The sequence below is a fragment of the Ambystoma mexicanum genome, chromosome 10 (assembly GCF_040938575.1).
Source record: "Ambystoma mexicanum isolate Mex_15411 chromosome 10, UKY_AmexF1_1, whole genome shotgun sequence".
Lineage (NCBI taxonomy): Eukaryota > Metazoa > Chordata > Amphibia > Caudata > Ambystomatidae > Ambystoma > Ambystoma mexicanum.
Window position 1 is genome coordinate 854,016,047 of NC_090932.1, and position 21,320 is coordinate 854,037,366.

Here is a 21,320-nt window from a genome sequence, read left to right on the forward strand (position 1 = left end):
CCCAGTAAGGGCGCGGCGCGTCTTTTGTACCCTCAACAGGTCGTTGATCACACCTATTCATGAAAAGTCAGAACCGCATGAGGGCCAGGACACCCCTCTGCCAACCCCCTACCCCCATTTCAATTTACACTAATCCCACCAACACTTTCGCCCGCCCCTTAGTTATCGCCAGCTACCACAGTGGTGTGGAATTGTCGAGATACTGGCAATCACCACTCTACCTGAGAGGTTGACATTGGCAGGTGCACTAGCCACAGGAGTATGAAGGGAGGATAAGGGGAGCTATGAGAGAGCATGTTAGAGGTGGGGGCCAGAGGAGTAAGGAACCTTGTATGCCAGTCGGACCCCGATCAGGACAGCGCCGCATCAGGGGAGACTACGCAAGCCGAGTGCCTCAACTAGGATAGAGACGCAAACTAACCAACCCTACTAACAATTTCCTTTCTACATACACCTCTCAAACTCCAAACCAAACACAATCAAAACCTACAGCACAACAAACTGCACAAACTTCACTACATTGCAACAACAAAACAAAAACACACATAGTCTTGCACAAAAGTACACGACGACTACCGGCTGCGAACACCCCAGGCCCAGCCAACGGACCCACCGGGCTGAGGCCGCCAACAGCACATCACTGCTCTCTTGCACTTTTCCTGCTTCATCCCACTAACTCAACCCCCCCCCTCCTCTTTCAGAGCCGCCAGAGCGCCAGGGGACCACTCCGCTGGTGATAGTGCGCGGTACAAATGTCCATTAACATTAACATAACATGGGCAACTGCAAAGGAGGCAGCATTGGCATCTGATAGAACATTTTTGATCTGCCTAATGAGGCGAGTAGTGTATGCACATGAGGCTTTCACCTGGCTAACATGTTTCCTCGTGTTTAGTGAAGAGTCAAACGCCCATGGTCTTCACCCAATGGCTAGTCTCAATGGAGGATCCTGCAATATGAAAGGCAGAATATCTGGGGTATCGCTGGGAAGACCCAACTAGCATGAGCTCAGTTTTGTTTCCATTAACAGCCAAGGAGTTGTTTTAACATCCAGTTTTCTGTCACCCCATAGATGTGATTGATACTCGGGAGCTAATTTTCATAATTGCCAGAGAGTTTTATGACAACCTGAGTATCATCACTTAGTGTAGTCTACGCCGAGGCTGTCCAGGAGTTGAAAAAAGGACAAATATATAGATTTAAAAGAGTGGGGGAAAGACCACAAGTAAGGAGTTCCGGAGCAGATTTAAAACTCTCAGAAGCCACCCGGGCTGATCTAGGGCCAAGAAAGGAGGCCAACCATTGTAATGCGCTACTAGAGCAGTTGGTGATACTCCCCAACCTCTGAAGCAGCAAGGAATGATCCATGAGGTCAAAGCTGCAGAGAGGGCGAGGAGCATGAGAAGCGCAACCTGTCCCGAATCGACAATATGAAATAAATTATCCTTAAGATCTATCAAAGCAGTCTCCATTGCATGGAGTGCTCGAAAGCCAGATTGAAGTGGGTTATTGGTTTCAATATGTGATTGAATTTGAGAATAGGCAACCCTGTCAAGAAACTTCATGAGAAAAGTAGTATTAGTAATGCGTCGATAATTAGTGACTAAGGAAGGATCAAAGGCGGCCTTTTTAAGCACAGGAGAGATCCATACCTTCTTCAACGATTGAGGAACTGTAGAGGTAGCAAAGGATGAATTCACCAGATGTGTGACGAAAGGGGTCAGACAAGCATAAGGGCATGAAGAAGGTTTCAGGTGAGCAATAATATCAGAAAGATCAGCATCACAAATTACTTTAAAATTGAAGGTGGGAATAGAACAAGAAAGAGGTGTAAGAGTAGAATCAGAACTGGAGGTAATATTGTTAGTGCAAGAGTAGGAGGATCTCAAAGAAGCAATCTTGCTGCGATGAGAGTTCAGTTTTCACTAAAACCCAGTTGAATGTCTGAACACCATTGATCACTCTTAACCAGGGCAGGGAAGGGATTATCTTTCTCCTCAAAGTCACTAAGGATTGTGAAGAGCTCTTTGTGAGAGGAATGTGCAGATTTGATGCGTTCAACATAAGAAATTTGCTTGGCCTCAATAATTGCGAGCTTATATTTAGCTGCCGCCAAGTGGTATGAGGCAAGAGTAGATGCGTGATTGGTTTTTCACCAAGCCTGTTCTTTTTGTCTCTAATGTGTCCCTAAAGTAAGGATTTCCTCTGAGAACCAGGATTTACCCAATGTTTCGGAATTTCACAGTTTTAACTATTGGAGGAGCCAGAGAGTTGGTTAGAGTAGAAACGATATTGTTGTACTGATCAATCAGAGTAACGGTACAAATAGAGTGAGGGAGACCGGCAAGCAAAGGAAAGGCTCATTTAGATACTTCATCTGGGGTAATTGTGTGATGGTTTCTGACGCATCTTTGAACCCTAGGGTTAGTACGCAGCCGAGCAAGTTTTCCAGGCAGGTCCAGGAGAAACGTGATAAGGCTATGGTCGGACCAGGGACAACTTGTGATGTCAAAATTATGCATGGTGAGATGTTGAGAGAGAACCCAGTCAAGAATATGACCATCCTTATGAGTGGGTGTTTCACTATGTTGATGCAAGTCATAGGCTTCTAAGGAGATGGCTAGGTTGGTTTTGTTGCAATCGTCAGTGTGAATCCCAATGGTTAAAATCACTGAGGACTACAACATGAGAAGTGTTTTTTACGAGGCTGTCAAGGATCATAAGGAGTTGTTCCTCAAAGTGAGGCATAAGCATAGGAGGCCAGTAAATACTTACAAGACAAATAGTAGGATTGACATCTACAACAATTTTTATGACAGTATGTTTGCATAGGGTAGTGTTACATTTATAAGCAGTGATAGAATCTTTTATAATGATGGCAGTACCACCTCCCCTGCCGTACTTCCGGTCAGTGCGAAATAATTGAAAGCCAGGCGGAGTTGCAGACAAAGCTGCATGGTTGGTAACATGTAGCTAAAGATGTTCACGTACAGAGAAATATAGGGTGACAAGATTTTAAAAAGTAAAAAAATTGGATGGCTACAAACAGAAAAGTAGGAGTATACCACTTTCTACCCTCAACTCCAATTTCCCCCCTCCCCTACCTCCACAATGGTGCCTTTACTCTCATTGCTAATTCATGCCTTGCTATATATCTTTTTTCCAACTAGTCTGCGTGGCACAATCAGTTAACGCATGTGGCTGTTACCTGAAAGATTGGGGTTCGAGACCATCACGGGATAGCAGAGCTGTGGTATAAAATTCCAAACCTATTACAACGGTTATTTGGTTTATAAATGTTACGTTAAATTGTTGGCGATTGTGATGATTTAATCTTTGAGCTGGGATTTTTCCAGTGGTCACTCTCCCTTCCCCAAAACCCGGGAAGGGTTTTAAAAATAAAAATAAGTCGTGGGTGGGCGACAGAGGGACCAATTCCTGAATGTCTGGTCACTAAAGGATATAGCTTTTCAAAGTGGGTCAACTTTCGGAGGGAACATGCCATGGACAAGGTTTCTGTGGTGAAAAGCGTTTGGCTTGTAGTTGGACAGATTCATGTCCCGGCAGGTGGGTTGCAGGTGAAAAAAGGCAAAGATAAAGAAATGTACAGATGGGGGCCATAGGTGCGTCCTGTGTGGAATTTTCTTTTGTTCTAAAGGTGGGCTCACAGGGGTGTTCCTCATGAAAAGCACCCTGTGGAAAACGCATCGGGGGAAGCAAGCTCTCCTATTAATCCTGATGTATGAATGAGCCCTGTGCGGCCCAGAAAAGGGGCGCCCAGGATGCAGGAATAAACAAGCAGGCGTTGGGCAAGTGTTTGCCAGGCCCCGCCATAGTGGTATTAACTGCCCATCGATGGTAACAGCTGCCAAATGGTGCGAATATCTGGGCATATAACAGCAGTGCTTGGCAAATGCCTAATACTTCTACAGAAGCCAAAAGTGTTGGCTTTGCCAATGCTTGTTTGTAATAGACCTTCAGTCAAGGACAAGCATGGCGCTAATAAATCCAGTGGCTGTAGGCAGACCTGGTTAAGACATTTTTTGTCAGACCAGTAGCACGTTTAAGGCTCCATTTAAGCCATGAACTCCTAGAAGACAGCTTTGAAAAAACGCTAGCAGGTACTTGAAGCACAAAGTTTGATGTTAAGGCTTGAAAATCCCAAGAGGGTGTGCTTGGACAGAGAGGGGCAAGAAGTCGATGGGAATGGCCATAGGGATTACCACAGCCATGGACTGTGAATGGATGGGTATATATCCAAAGAACACCTGCGTGCTTTATGTCCCTCCTCGAATGCCATGTCTCCCTAGCTGTTCTCTAGCGCGATAGTTTCGGCTTATAAACGACACATAATAGTTAAAGCTAAAAAGGACAAACATTGGAGATACGGGGCCAGGGAAGGATTGTGATGAGCGGTAAGGAGCCCGAGAGAGAACCAGGGGCGAGCAGGAGTAGCAGCGGCTGCAGGAGGGGACAGGGGTGACAGCAGCACGACCGCAGTAAAACCAAAGCCCGCCAAAAGATGACCCCAATCCCGGTTTACTGAGCTGCAATATGTTCTGCTCCTCATTGGCATGACATTGCAAGCTTGACTATTGTTTGTTTAACAGACAAGACCCCCCGGGCCGCAGCGGCCGATTTTGAACTTGCTGGCATGCAAGACCAGATAGGCGGCGAGTCTTCCGCCAGCCTGGGGAGGCCCTTTGGAACAGCTGCACCGTCCTCTCCCCGCCTTTGCGGCAGGTTTCTCACTTAAGAAAGCCCATGCTTCATTACATCGCCTCCCACTCGAGCCGCAAGGGCCCATTCAGGGCAGATAAGCCTCTTAGACATGAGGCCGCGCTGAATGTAGGTTTGGAGTGACAGCAGGAAGGGGCGGCCATTCAGCGCACAATGGCGCTTTCTCCGCATTAATCTAGGGGGAGGACAATGGGCAGTTTTTGGGCCTCGTCTCATCCCTTTCCCACAGCAGAAGGTGATTAGAGTTCGGAAACGAGGGGCTGTGAAAGAAACTCGAGCACTATCTCTTCAGCCCTCCTGCTTCCTGAATAGGTAGCGGCTGAAGGTGGCGGCCAAAGGCTTCCGAAATTTGCAACACAGCGCGCCGTACTTTGCGCAATCTCGGCCAGCAAACGTGATTGACCGGTCACGCAACAGGTGATATGAGACTGTCATACTTGTGAAGTACCCACTGATTATCGTTTATTAATAACAATAACGTGCTTTATATATTGCTTGAAATCTCCCTGTTTGCCATTTCGCAGCACTGTAGAGAAACAGGGGCCAGATTACAGAAACGTTGCACTGTTGCAATTGCACATTTGCACAATTTTGGCACTAAGGGAAAGTTTGCCCTAGTGCAAAAAACATTGGGGCCTTATTAGAAAACCGTTGCACCATGACAGATGGGATTTTGCATGTTATAATCACTAGGAAAATGTTTGCCTCGGAGCAAAATTCCTCTTCTTTTAATGCATTTTTACACCAGGGCATTGTTTTCACTAGTGCTAATATGCGATGGTATTAGCACTAAGGCCAACTTTGCCTGGGTACAAAAATGCATTGAAAGTATATGTTTTTTCAATAGGGAATGTTGTCCTGGGAGGATAGCTCAGGCAACGTTCTTGCCTTGGAAGCAAGATGATATGAAGCAACACAGGTTCAATCCCTGGGTCCGCGCATAGAAACCTCTGGGTATTTAAGCGCGTTCGCAACTAAGACAAACAAAAATAACAATTCCTATAACAGTGCCTCGATGCCCGCGGGTTGTGTGAGCGCTTTAAAAATGCAAAATAATAATTTGCTATAGTGCCAATACCATGTAAACTTGCACTTTTAAAGGTTTCTAATGGGGCCCTAATGTTTTTTGCACAATGGCAAACTTTGATCTACGGCTAATACAATGCAAAATTGCACTTGCATCAGTGCAAAGTTTCTGTAATTTGACCGTGGAAAGATGAAGAGCTGAGTGCAGGGCTTTAAGTGGGCCAGGGCTAGGCTGGGCTCAGCCCTGGCAGTCTCCAAATATTGCTCTTGAGCCAGGGCTCTGCCAGAGCTCTCCGAACTGATTTCCCTGGCCCAATTTCTTCACCACAGCAATGAAAATAAAAATGAGTGGCAATACTGCTCTTGCCAGTAGATGTCACTTTCTGCCATTTTAGAATCACAATATCAGTTAAAGAAATTTGAAATTTAGTTTTTTAAACACAAGGGAAATTATAAGAAAACACATTGTTTGATTTTTTGAAAAACATTGTATTAAAGCATTGTCTTTAGAATTAGTGTAATTAGTACTAAAGAATCATGGATTTCTTTCAAAAGTCTGTGGGTTTGCAGGGTGCACTGACCTATTTGGATTTGATATTCTATCTTGTATTTGGATATATTTTATTTCAGTTAATATTTTACACACATTTATATTTTAAAGTAGAATTTAGTGCCTTTCATTGCACATATCAAAACTCAATTCGCTCTATATTAGTGACACAGGCCCCGCATCCATCAACATTGTATTAGGTATTTGTAATTAGAGGCTGGTCAGGACCATTTCCACCGCGTGCCCAATTATTGCATCACAGCGCTTTATAGCCCCGCCTCGATTTCGTTCATCGCAGCAACGCCCCCGCACGCAGCAGTCGCACAATCGCCCAGTTCACTTGGTGTACCGGACCTGTTTTCTAAATAAACAGATAGCAGCAGCATTTCCGGGCGCGGGAACTTGGTGTTTATTTCCGTTCGGCGATTTGAGAAGTGGGAGGAGCAGTAAATATCTGCCCGTTAAGCGCATGCGGAAAAAATGACTTCACAGAAGCACCTTCCTCACCTCCCCTGCCGAGCTCACCGACGCCCCGTGACCTGAAAGGTATGCAGTGCCATGCTTAAATTGGCACAGATCACAGATAATAGCAGCACTCGACGTGAAACAAAGTAAGATTACGAAGATTTGTAAGGATAAGCACGCTTTGGGAGCAGCTGAAACATGCCACGGTTCATGCATGGCAGAGGAGGCCCGCGCTTGATTAACACAATGATAGACACGTCTGAGAAATCGGGAAACCCGAGCACTGAGGAAAGGGGCCTAGTGGAATAACTCTGGCGCCCCCTGCTGCTTGCACCCTCGCGGCTGCTTATCTGAAATAGCCCGGTTTCAGGGTAAATATTTTCCAGAAAGTGAAACACAGCGAACATGTATAAAGTCCGAATCCCTCCACAGACCGTATCTGTGTGTGGGTAGAAGGGGCAGGGGTCAAGGGAGTGACCCCCATGAAGGCTAAGAAGGGGAAGGGCACAGAAGTACAGAAAAAGCGGCTCAATTCAGCCGCTGAAAGAACCGTCCCTCTTGGCTTAACCTAGAACCTGCTGCCTGAGTAGGATGAACAGTGACATCCAGAACAAGCTTATTTTAGTTACTTTCAAGTACTTGGGGGATATTTACTGGGCATGCACCGAGCTTGAAACGGCCGATGCATCATTTTGATGACACAGTGCCCAGTGGGCCTCGAGTACACCACACGCGAATATCTCAGTGTAAGCCAGTGGTCCTCAAACTTTTTTGGCCTGGGCCCCCCATGAGCAAAATTTAGGCAGGCTGCCACCCCCCCAAATGCCAAATAGACATGTACAAATGGCTATGAACTATTGCGTCCCGTCACCGCACCCTGCTCCCATCAGTTAATGGGCTCCCTCATCCCACTTCTACCCTGTCCCTGGGGTCTTCCCCACCCCATCAGACGCCGGGCTCTCCCCACCCTGCTCCCATCACTATCCCAGTGCCCCCGCTCATCCTGCTCCCACCACAGTCCCTGGCTTCCCCCACCCCGTTCCCAAAAACAGTCAGAGGGCAGTGGGAGGGGCATACATATTTCCCACAACAATGCCATAGTGACCGAGCGCAGCAAGGGAGCCCGAACCAATCAATGGGGTTTTGTGGGGGGTTTTCCACCTGTGAATTAAAAAAAAAAGAATGGGTTGAAATATTGCATTTTAGAGCGTACTTAAAAAATAAAATGGGTAAAAAGCTAAACGGTTTGGAATTGGTGCTGGGGGGCCAAGGGAGAAAGCATGGTATTTTTGACTGGACCTCTATGATAGAAATCCAGTAAAAAAAAATACCATTCGTGTCCCCTGTGCTCCACAGTGCCTCAGAAGGAGAGCTGATTTTGGCAGGTGGGTAGGGGGATTGTGCAACAAAGGCATTTTAAAAATGCTTTTGTTATACAACCCTCCTTCCCCCCTCTAATCCCCACTCGCCAAAATCAGTTCAATGGACCAAAACAAACATACCCTCAAACACATTCACACAGCAATCACTCTATCATTCATACGAGTACTCATCACCGTACACTCACTCATAACACAAACATACATGCATCCATATACATATTTAAATAAAAAATAAATGACCATAAATGTACCTTCTGCAGGGGCCTGCACGTGGGTGCTTAAATGCTCAGCTCCAGGTTGCTCTGTCCGTATGTGCGAGGAGGCGCAGGAGCCCCCCCTCGCACATACAGACAGATATGCAGTGACCCAGTCAGCATTTCCAATGAGGTATGCAAGGCTGGCGAAGCAAAATGCCCCAGCGTTGCATGGCTCAGTGAGCATGTGCGGCTGGGGAACTGAACTGGCAAAGGGAAACATTGTCACTGGGCTGGCGCCTCAGCTCCTCCATAATTGGTGATGGGGCCACTGGGTGGGTGCCCCCACGCCCATTATGGATGAGCTGCCATGCTCGGACTGGCTATAGGGCGATGCACATACCAAAAATGCTAGTGTAGGCCAGTCAAAATGGGCTACTTTTTTGCCCAATGTGAGCAAGTTTGATGAGTTACTAACTATGCAGCTAGTAGTTTTGACCATTGTTGCTGAATAAATATTCTTTAAATAGCACAATTTGCTTACATTTTAACAACAAACACCCCCTTGGGTAATATTCAAACAATCTGTGACTAAAGGAATGACTATCCATTTGCAACTGCTGACCACTTTTTTATTGGTGACAGACAGTTTATTGGTACAATCCGACCATGTGAGCCGCCCCGCCCATTTCCTCCAATCTAAAAAATATATATTGTATTTTTTGATTTTTACAATTCATGCTGGGCTCCTTACCCACCCCCCCCCCCCCTCGCTCCTCCCCCTGAACCCCTCCCTAGGATGCAAGCACTCTAGTGTAAGCAGAACCGGAATGATGGCATTTGAAGGAAAAGCTCTCTAATGCAAATGGAGGTCAATAGTTGACTACGTGGACGGCGTGGAGGAGTAGTATTACCTTGTCAAGCTTCTCAAACGTTTGAGTCGGAAGGGTGGGTGAAAACACTGAATTTCGTTTATGGTGGGTGAGAGTCAATTGAAGTGAGTGGACAGATAAGGGGCTTGGCAGGTGACCAAACGGATTCCCTGATGGGTGACACCTGCCAAAAGTGTGTGAGTTGAGAGTTATGCCTTGCCCTCAGAGGCGCCACAAAGAGGGCCACAACCACCCCTATGAAAACGCTGGCCGCCCGCCAGCCAGTTATGTGTTTGTTTTGGTGTACGACCCCAAGATTTCCAGTGAATTCATCAGGCCACTCCTATGAAAGATGTCTGGGGGCCCACAACTTGCCCTGCTGTCTAATTGCAGTCTGCCTCAGAAAGACAATGGCAAAGGGGCTGTCAGTGGAAATACAGCAAGTTCGGCACCTCGATGCATTCAGTCAACAATACCAAGGCAGACAAATACACATGGCCATTTCTACAAATTCTGGCGGTAGATTGCGTAGGCACAAAATCCGCATGTGGAAGCTGAGATTAAACATGCTGCCTCTAGGGATGGATTATCACATATTTGTGCAAATGACTTCAAAGTGCATTTGCACTAGTCATGAGGCAATTGCGCATGTGCATATTGATGGTCAGTAATCTGGCCCCTTGGGAGAAAAGTCGCAGCAATCATGACCCACCAGTGCTTTAAGTGGGTCAAGAAATCAAGGAGGTGTTCTAAGAATGGGCATTCAGAAAACAGACTATTTTTTTCTTTACTTTATTGTGCATTTAGATATTAAACAAACCTCAAGCACATTTAAAAGCGATGAAAAAGAAATTAATTCACACAAACATATTTCAAATATATTAAAATGTGTTGATTTTATTGAAAGAGAAAAGAAAAGCGAAGAAGGAAACTGTTAATACATCACAAACCCATTTTCACGTTCTAATCAATTAAAAGCCACTGAATAAAATTCAAACTTTCCTATCACTTATAATAAAATACTACATAACAGTCAATAAGATCTACACATACAGATTAACTCAGGGGATATCCAAGTGCAGTGCCTCCTTCCAAACGTAGTACACAGCAGCTGTAATGACAATTGAATCGGCCCCAACAGTGGGTTCCAGAACTGATCAGATTCAAAGCAATGAGGATGTGCAACACATTTCCCAAATCCTTTGCGATAAACAGACTTGAGCCAGTAGCACCTTGTTAATATATGTTGAGTTGTCTCAATTTCCAGACTACACAGTCGACAAGTCTTAAGTCATGGGGAATATTCTTCCATGTTCCTACATACTCCAGTGACGGTGATACAGGATACATCTTTTTAAAGCCAGGAAACGAGGCTTCATCAAGTAAGTACAAGGTTAATTTCATAACATTCTTTTTTTTATAACACATTTTATTGTATTTTGTTATTCCAAGGCCGTCAGCATACAACATACAAACATTCTTAGTGAGGAGAAGATCTGGTATCTCTTCTTATCAGCTAATATTCCCAAATGGCTTATTCTGTCCCAAGTCTCGACTTCTGCCTTAATATTTGTTCAATGTTGTGTAGGTCAAAAGCAGGAGTCAATGATATTCCCAGCATAGTCAAAACAGCGTTGGCCCACAGTTCCAGGTCCAAAATAAATTAATGTACTCTCTTGGATAGAGCACTTTTACACAACAGTCTGAGGAGCTCATTCGTAGTGCAAAGAGGAGAGATTAGTTTGAAATAGAGGATGGTACAATGGACCATACAAGTCACTGTGAGTGAGCATAGTGTTACGTTTTATTACACAGTACACTCCAGCCAGGGACTCCTTCCCCGATAATGAATGTGGCGTACAATAAAGCGCTTTTATTTTTAATGAACCACAGGTTCTTTTCTGTTTGAATAGGCCTCCAACCCGTCGCGCACCCAACCTCCACAAACCCCCCCGTTTCACACTGGACCGGGAATTAGGCCGTTGTGTATCAATATGGTATTTATTAATTTATTATTAATGGAAAAGGAAATTCTAACAGTTTTACAGCCGCTACTTTTGGGGTACACAATTGCACTAATCTCTACAAACCAATTCAGTGAAGATATACTGTTTACAATTCTCACAATTGGCAACACAGAAAAAGAGCAATTTCTAGAAAGAGATAAATGGTAAATGGTTTAGAACAGCCCCCCTGCAACACTCGCCTCCAAACATTCGCTAACTTGATTCCTTAGAATGGAAGGCAGTGGCAAGGAGTAGGGATAGCAAGAGAACATTGGATTTTGAGTAAAGCCCACCACTCCAGGATGGGAGGCCAGCAAAGAAAGTGAAAACCAGTTTTTGGAGCAAAACGGCAGAATTGGATTTTGATTACTCACAACTGCTATGGGACAGAATGAAAGGAAATTCGTATTGCTTACACTTGAGGAGATAGGGAAGTTAGAGCCTACTAATCAGCACACCAGGCCAACGATAGAAATAAAGTAGGAAAATCGGTTTTGGGGAGAAAGCACGTTCAAAAGGAAAAATAAAAAGGCAAATGGAAATTCATTTTACACTGGATTTACAATGACAGGCAGCTCAGGGAAGGTGTGTAGCTCAGAACAGGCACATGGGTTTTCATTGACACGGACAGAGACACATAACAGATAGATTTGTAGGCAAAAGGGATTGCTCTCAGTGGGACTACGGTTTTGGGTTTTTATAGGACAGATGCAAATAGGAATTCGTGGGGTAGGGCACACAATACACATGCAAATTCGGTTTTCAGTTACAAGGAGACTAATTCTTTTGAGGCAATACTTTAATCACTATAATTATTAAAGGAAGGCACCACGGACAAGGGGGTTAATTTCGAATTTTAACCCACTTGTACCGTGAATTTCAATGGGTAATTAATTGATTTACTTAAGAATATGCTAAGGATTTACACAGACACTGAGATGTTTACTTACAGGAATATGCTAACATACACAGGCTAATCACAGATTGTGCTATGGGAAGGTGACTAAAATACACTAGCAATGTGAGGTTTTCAATTGGGTTTTCAATGGGTTGTCAATGGGGGTTTCTAGGGGTTTCCAATGGGTAGACAGCCAGCTGGATCTCAGTGCACTCTGGACAGCTAGGCAAGGAGTCTGGTCACTACTCTCGTCTTGGTATGGTTCAGTTGTCTCCTCTCCGTCCTCCTGTCTCCCCATATTTTTGTCTGTCTGTCCCTTGACCTAGTACAGTGCCCCTTAGATAGCCCAAATGACACCACTCACTTTACAATCTATGGGGAGTGCTAGTTTACCATTCCTTTCTCCGCCCCCTTGCATGACTGGTCCAAGGGAAGAGAGCACATCTGTCTATTGGCATTTTATTACTCTTCTTTTGTTCTCTTGGCCACTTTTTGACAAAAACCCAGTTAATTCTCATACCTTCATAGTTCTACTAGCCCCTGACATGTGCATTAGATATGCGGTTTGAGGGGGTATTAGGGAATTAGGTGAGCAGATCGCCAAATCCGTACGAGGTGGCTCTTTGGCACATTTTTGTTGTTTTCATTAAATGTATAATAGTTATGACACTGCAAATGATCAAGCATATTCCTTATTTCACCTTCCATGTTTACATCAAATCTCATACTTGTCACATCTTCAAAGCAGCCAGAAACTAGTCTTAACTGGTCATTTCAGTCCCCAAAGTCCTAGGAAAATGCACTATAGCTCTTAAAATCCACATGGAAATTACATAAAAAGATAGCATAAACAAAATTATTTCTCATTCTAATTGTTACGTTACAAAATCCCGAAATATGGACTCAGTCATTTAATGTGAATTTGGAGGATCTGTCCCCCTCTGTTGGGGGGGGGGGGGTGCTTTATCCTCCAAAGCTGGTGACCAGAGATTTTGATTACCCCCTTTGAAGTTGTCAGTTTGTCCTTGTAAGTGGGTGCTGGAGGAACTCAGTCAAGTTTGGAGCCACACTTGCTTTCCTTGAACTCCCTGAGCCACTGCCTTCAAGTCTGGCAGAGCAGGGAATTATAATGCCCTCAGTACATCACATGTCCTTGCACGCCGATTCACTAGTAGGTGCAACTTTCAGTGGAGAGCAGGGCTTGCAATTAAGAAAAACTGTTTTTTCCAGTATTGCGAGCCTCTTCCAAGGTGATTGAAGTCTTGTGGGTGGGAACATAAACTCCACCCTCAATGCCTCAACGGGAAAAGGGCTTGGCAGATTCATCACAGAAGAAAGTATCTTGGATTCAAACTTTCCAAACCATTTAACATGTCTTGAAGGCAGGGCCTGCAGCCCATAGATTATTGCAGGAATAATACTTGTGCAATAGATTGTCAGTAAACCTTCTATATTATTGCCCCCTTTACTAGCAATAGAATGCATTATAACTAGTAATTTTCTCCAAATGTTGGCGGTTATGGCAACCATATAAAACTGTTTCATGGGATTGAGCCTGATGGGTAAAAATGAAATAAATATAATTTATCGACCACTTCCAGTTTATCATTGTGCAGTTTCCAAGTAAATGTGTTTTTTTTTTTAAAACAGACTAAATCAAACTGAGGTTGGAGAGCAGGTTAGAAAATCTAAGCACCCAAAAAGCCAAGAAATCAATGGAATTGGAAACTTAATTTTCAAGATTCTAAAAATGGTGAAGAGCAGGACTCAAATCCTAAAAAAAGTGAGGGGACTGAAATACGCATTGGCGAGCAACGTGACAGAAAGTGAACATATCCTAAAAGTGAAATATTCAATTTGTCTTTCTCGGTTGAATTAAGTGTGGAGGACAAATAAGCATTTGCATTTAATAAGCCCAGAGAACAGATTTTCCTTTGCCATTGTTATGTAAAAAATGTGTGCATTGTTTTTACTCTGTTATATTGTAATCTATTACAAAATATGTCTTGTAAAACAGAATGTTCGTATGAGAAATTTTACAGCTCCCTCATGAGAGATTGCTGTGGTATTGTGGCTAAGCATTGGCGGCCTTTGTTCAAATCACGGCTGCGGCGCTGTTTATTTCAAGTGGGAGCTGCCAAGCATAATTAAAATAAAAAAATTCTAAAACACACCGTCCTCTCAAACAAGTGGGTGGCTGGTGTTCACCCTCTTGTTCTCTCGACTTGTGCCCTGGCGCAGAGGATGTCTTTTTCAAATGACCAATTTGGAAAATACGTAGGTCACCTTGTTCACAAATTATGCACTGGCCAACCCTCTTACATACATTAGTGTGGGGAGTGTGCTGTGGTCCTTTCCTCTATGAAGCATTGTTAGTGGAACGGAGTGCAGTAATGCCAACTGCACAAGTGTGTAACCCAAGCAGAGAAGGTCTTCGCTAGGCTGCAATAAGATTTGGCCAATCAAAGTCCTGGCTCTCCTTGGATTTCATGGGAAGGAAGCACAGCATTTCTGCTCTTGCCTCCAGCCTCATTTCGTAGCATATCCTGTAAGCAGCCATGCTAAGGATCGTTCATTTAATTCATCTTCATTAGAGAAAGGGTTGACCGCAACACCACTTGAATCATGTGACAAGATAAAGGCATGCCTGTGGAGGGTGTGGAACATGGCTACACCACCGCAGATGTGTGCCTATCAGCAAATACCAATTCCAATTTTCCCCTGTTCCTGCACTTCATACCGTTAGTTTTGGCTTACACTAGCCCAAACGGACATGTTATTAATACTATCGTACTTCTTTAGTACTTCAGAATGCATACTGTATATTAGTGTTTATTAAATCTTAAGTGCAACTCACTCCTCTAACTGTTGGTGTTTCACAAAGCTCTGTGTTGGGTCTACTCCTCTTTACACTCTACACGTTTGCTCTTGGGGCACTAATCTCCTCCTTTGGGTTCTCTTACCAACTCTTTGCGGATGACAATCAACTCTTTTCCTGAACTCTGCTCTGATCACTCTATCAACATTTCCAATTGTCTCTCTGACATTAAATATCGGATGGTTTTGCACTCTCTGATATTAAACCCAACCAAAACAGAGGTACTCTACTTCCCTGCCAAAAGCTCTCTCTCATCGTTTCCACTTGACACTCTCCCATACTCTTCTCCAGCTAGAATCCTCAGCGTCATCTATGATCCTTCTCACACCGTCTCTACTTTCATTTCCAAATTTGGAACAGCAACTCACCTCAACCTCCTAAATATTAGAAAAATCAGGCACCTCCTCCTTTCAACACCGCCGAGCATCTCACCACTCTTGTCTTATCTAAACTGGACTAATGTGCCAGCATCCTCGATGGTCTCCCCGACTATGCTTTCTGTCCTCTCGACAAGATCATTAAAGGAATGGTTCGGTAAACATTTTGTATTGCCCCTACGGGTCGGCCATGCGTTTTTAAGCCTAAGTCGTTCGATTTTAGAAAAATTTCCTATGGACCTTAACCGAGTTTTCGTCCATTAAACGCACGCGAAAACAGGCATCAGGGAGCTGCCATTTTGTGATAATCCTATCATTTCCCCCATCGCCCTGGCTGACCTGCTTTTGTGGCACTAAATCATATCCCCCGCCCCTGAGCCTGTCATCAGCAGACGCGTACCGCCCATTTCACAACGCCAAAGCATGTCTCGTGTCAACATTCGCTGCGCTTCAGCTAATGATGTGTCGCCATGGAAATGGCAGGACGCCTCTTTCCTCAATAAGTATAAACAGACTGTTTCACAACACACAGCAGCAGATTTCCCATTCCATTCCTCTCTCTGTGTTACTTTGAGTATTCTGTGACTCGTTTCTGTGCTCTGGTCAGCTACCTTTGTTGCTTGTAGCCCGTGTGAATAGATACCAGTACCACCGCTATAAATTATTTTAGTTTGTGTAACACACAATGGCTACAATAATGCCCAACATGTACGAGCCCGAGTATACCGAGGAGGAACTACTGGAAAGGGAAACACGCGAAAACGATGGGTCTTCGGACGGCAGTTGGGAGGACGATTCAACAGCTGAAGAGCCTGGACCTAGTCGCATGGACGGTGTTTCCACCTGGTGCACATGCAATCGGTGCGAGCTAATGCCAACCAAGGACGAGAACTGCTGCTGCTGTGAAAACTCGCGATGCGTGGCCTACATTTCGGAAGGCGAGCCACGACCGCAATGCATCACCGAGCTGCCAGACTTCAGGGCAGCCTGCCACACACAGTCCGTGTTGAGGATAATGATGGTACTTATGCACGAACTTCGCGCAACTGTTCGTCCTTGTAATCCGAGCAACGAGTGTTAGGCAGAAACCTGTGCAGTTCCCTCTGGGACCACTGCAAAAAGTTTAAGACTACAGGAGTTAGCGGTAAACCCAATTGGTAGCAGTCTGCACCACCCAGATTTACCTGGTAGCTGTGGCTGAGCAGTCAGACTGCTCTCAAGACGAGTTAGGCCGTATTTGGAGAATACAGGATAGGGCAATTTACACAGTAGAACAAGCAGACACTGATCAGAGCTTGGGTGTAAAGATATATAATTATTTATTTAAAAACACATCTATGGAAAACACACTGGCACTAATATGGCAAACAACTTCAATCACAGTTACTATAAGTATATATCAATCCCACAACAATATTTCGACAAGTCTAGGTTCAACGGCACCACTTATTTGCAGACAGAGGTGAATGCTTTAACCTAGATGGCACTCTAGTATTCGTTAGAAAGGGAGAGAAAAGGGCAGGGTATGAAACCAACTCAGTACCAACACTTTTACGAAACAAATGCAAGGCGAGCAAGGCAGGGTCTACTGTAAATCACAAAGTTCAGAGGCCAGGCCCACTCGGAGAGAGGCAAGGCTGTATGTCCCAAAAGTATCACAGCGGAAATGCACTTCAAGTCTTTGTAGCGAAATGTCACAGAAAGGTTGGACCAGTGTTAGAACAAAAAGTTAAGAAGGTCTGGAGGCGACCCAGTGAAAAGGTAAGGATTTAAGACACCTCACGCTAACCGGTTCAAGGGAAGCCAGGCGGACACAGTACCTTGCAAGTGAAGAGACAGCACCGGCGGGGGCAGTTGTTCCTGGTGGTGGATGCAAGTCGGGGCTTTACCAGAAGATGAGAGGATCCCGTCGTCGAGGAAAAGTTGAAGATCGTTGCACCACCAGGTAAGAGACCGGCCGTGGAGTGCTCCGTCACACGGCACCACCTTTTGGTCGCGGTACAGTGGTTAGTGGCTATCCGGTTCCCGGGGTGCTCAGCACGGGCAATTCGACCACTAGATGTCCTGGAAGCAAAGAAAAAGCAAGGGACTGGTTGTTCCCACCAGTTAGGGGAAGAAGACTCTCCAGCAGGGAGATCTCCTCTGTCGTCAGGAAGCGGTGAGTCGGTTCAGCAGGGCTCCACCGGAGGTGTCGTCGTTGCAGGTCGGCTCAGCTTTACCCTCGTCGGATTCTTAGGTCCTGTGGCGACTTCTGAAGTTCCAGTCCGAAAAGCCTTGCTTTTATGAAGAAAACCCCCATTCACTCAGCCTAGCTGTCACTCAAACATGCTAAGTGGTGAGCGGGGCGGCTCACCACTTGGGCCAATCACACAAGAGTGCGACCTGAGTTGGCAAGGCAACTCAGTCCAGGGTGCCTAAACCCCCTCCCACACCCCCCTGTGGTACCCAGACAGAATGTCACCACTCTGGAGGGCTTCTGTGCAGAAGACCGCCAAAAATGGAACAAAGGGCTGAACCTTTGGTTCGGAGTTACAGAGGCGAACACATACGCCATTTTAAAAACTGAGTTCTGGCAGAAAATACCAACCGGTGGATTTATTTAAGACAAATAAATGTTAGAGACTAATGTGAAAAAGTATTAGCCTCCAACAATGGGAAGAATCCCATAGGAATATATTTGCGGTCGAATATGAAAAGTAGTATCCACTGCCACCAGCCAAAACTTGACGAGGGGGACGGGACAGTGCCCCCTCGAACAACAGACCCAGGGGTAATCGAATTACCCCTACCAGTACGTCCACAATAGGATGGTTTGTACTAGTTCTGTTAGTAAATTTCGGTCTAGTAAAGCCAATGGTGACTTTACATGCCCTGGGAGACAGTAGTCAGTCCCAGGGTATGGAGTCTATGGTGGGGATCCTCTAGGACACCGCAGTGTTACGGCACGGAGGGTGCGGTGTAACACACATAGCAAAACACATGAGGCCCTATGGAGTAAAAGACCCCATAGCCCATAGAACACATTGATATTCAAAGAAATCAACCACATTCATGTCCAAGAGTGGGAGGAAAAGAGTCTCACTCTTGGCAGGATGAAAAAAAAAAAATCAGAAATCCAGCAAAGCTGCTCGGGGACTCACTAGGTTAGGATATTCAGCCTAAACAGAGAATTCTCCCTAACAACGAGTAAGTATACTCTGCTTGTCATGCCACTCCTATTTCATGGTCTTCTACTATATCCAAAATTACATATACATATCATTGTAACGCATGAAAGTTGTTCAATAGTGTGCAGTGTCTAGATAGCATTTGTCCGAGCAGAATGCCATTAGTTACAAGAATTGTCATTGACAACAAACGTTTATTAAACTTATCTTGGTCATTTAAAAACAGTTTGTTTCATTCCTTTTCACAGGTGGTACAGGCTGGTGGCCTATCGTTCCTTTACATAGTGGCTTCACGGGAGGCTTGGACACCGCGTTCGAAGAGTAATACCCGCCTGTGCCGTTCGTGCCATAAGAGAAACGTTCCCGAGTCACAGCGGTCAGTACAGGGGATTTTCTCTCACTGTGCTGCAACCTGACCTATACAATGTGTTAAGTTTTGTATTTTTGTGTCATCAAAATAAGATACAAAATAAAACACCACATATATTTTAACAACGGTTGTTTCGATTTTTTTAAATGAATCAAGTGTGTCTCCATTCAAGGATGGATGTCAGACATCTGTGATCCGAATGGATGAAGGTCAGGTCGCTGTGAAGCAGGGTGGTCACTATCTAAGCTAACATAATATATTCTCAATAATGCATGCAGGTATTGAGGACACATTTGTGGAGATGAATGAGCTATGTGCTTAGTTCAGGCTGGTTCACATGCAGGACAGTGATCGAAGAGGAAGAGTGATATGTTACGTTTATTAGCTGTTGCAAATACCTCTGGAGTTTTCCAGTCAGAGTGAGTGAGGCCTGGTCACCAAGACGGATTGGAAAGGGGGTACAAAAATTAATGCCCCGTGTCCTGCTCAGTGGTCCCATCTACGTGAATGTCAACCAAAGTTATCACATAAGGGCAAGGGGCGAACCCACTACTGGAGGCACTTGGTCCGAGTTTCTACTAAGAAGTAAAGGATGAGAGGGGCCCGATGGCCCCTCGCTCCCACACACTTGCCTGCATGCCCACCGGCCCATCCATCCCACCCCCCTCTATCAAAGGCGGTTCGCACCCGGGGATGAGCGCTGGCATGGGGGGCTGTCACGGGCGCAAACAGCCAAGGTGCCAAACAACATGTACACTTCAAAAGGCATCCCACGCCCAGGGGCCATCGCTCACATGGCCTCCTCAGACCCTGTGTCTCCAGGCAGGCCTCCCCTGAGGCAGGCCGCCCCTCTGCAATCCACATAAGTGTGTCTCCATTCAGCAGTCTTCCTGGGCCTTATCTGCACGCCCCAGGCCCATCCATCCCACCCCCCTCTATCAAAGGCGATTTGCACCCGGGGATGAGCGCTGGCATGGGGGGCTGTCACGGGCGCAAACGGCCAAGGTGCCAAACAGCATGTACACTTCAAAAGGTATCCCAAGCCCAGGGGCCATCGCTCACATGGCCTCCTCAGACCCCGTGTCTCCAGGCAGGCCTCCCCTGAGGCAGGCCACCCCACTGCAAACCACATAATACCACGACATACACACGTCATTCATTCACAAACACACCCCTGTTTCTAATACTTTATAAACCACTTGATATGTCTCATGAGAACATATTTGTGCTTTGCAAGTCAACTCCTGAACCTTCTATCTGAGAAGCACTGAGATCTATGCTAATCTGCTCGTCGTCGTGCTATCTGTGACCGCTTCGAGCAAACTCGTCAGTGTGCTACCCGTGGCCATCTACCTGTTCTCCTGCAACATACTGCTCGGCCTGCTGAATCCAACTGTTTGTTGGTCAACGTAAGGCCATGTATCCTAGTCATATTTCGGTCATTTTTACATTTCTATCGATTTGCGATTACAGTACCCAATAGAGCTATGGTCCTTGGTCTCATTGCTATTGACTTGAGTTTCAATTGTTATGCTATCAATAGATCTATTTATTTTCATCTGTGTCAATTGTCATCAAATTGCATCCTTCGGGGGTCCAGTCTATAATGTAAGCATGTTTCCTTTTCGTGCAAGACAGAACATCCAAGGGACGAGTCACATGTTCAGAGTTTAGTCACATAATTTAAAAAATGTCTGTAACTTATGCAAATACTAAGCCGCACATGATGAACTGGTATAGTTCTGGCGACCAAAACAAACCTTGCATTGAGCATGGTATGGTTCATTTACTTTTTTATGACATTTTTATTCATCAAGGTTTTATAATAATCTTGATATTTACTTTTCAGAATTTTCAACAATGCCTGCCTGTTCGATTAGCGGTTGCCCTTCAAAGACCCATGCTAAATCTGAAGGCACTACAATGCATGTATTCCCGAAAACTGTTGATCGAATAAGAGAATGGGTCAGACATTGCGGATATCCACTGGATGATCTGGAAAGTAGTGTCCAACAAGTCTTAGAGGACAAGAGGGGTGATTGATACCGCATCTGCAGCCGGCACTTTTCCTCGAACATGTACACCACATCTTGGGTAACAAAGAAGAATAAACGGCGAACGACACGAAAATTGCTCGCAAACGCTATTCCAACTCTATTCGTCCACATTCCGCCACTGGTGAGTCAAGTGTCCGGATTTAGCTTTAGGCCTTGCGGTAGTGTGTAGGTAGCCAAATTCATTAATTGATTTTTTAGGTGTTGTGTCCCTTGTAATACTCCCTTGTAATACTTTCGATATTGATATGAGTGTATAGCTTTTTGAATAATGACATTTATCAATAAATAATTTTTCGATTGTATAACCCCCAAAGGAAATCTATTTATGGGCATTTACA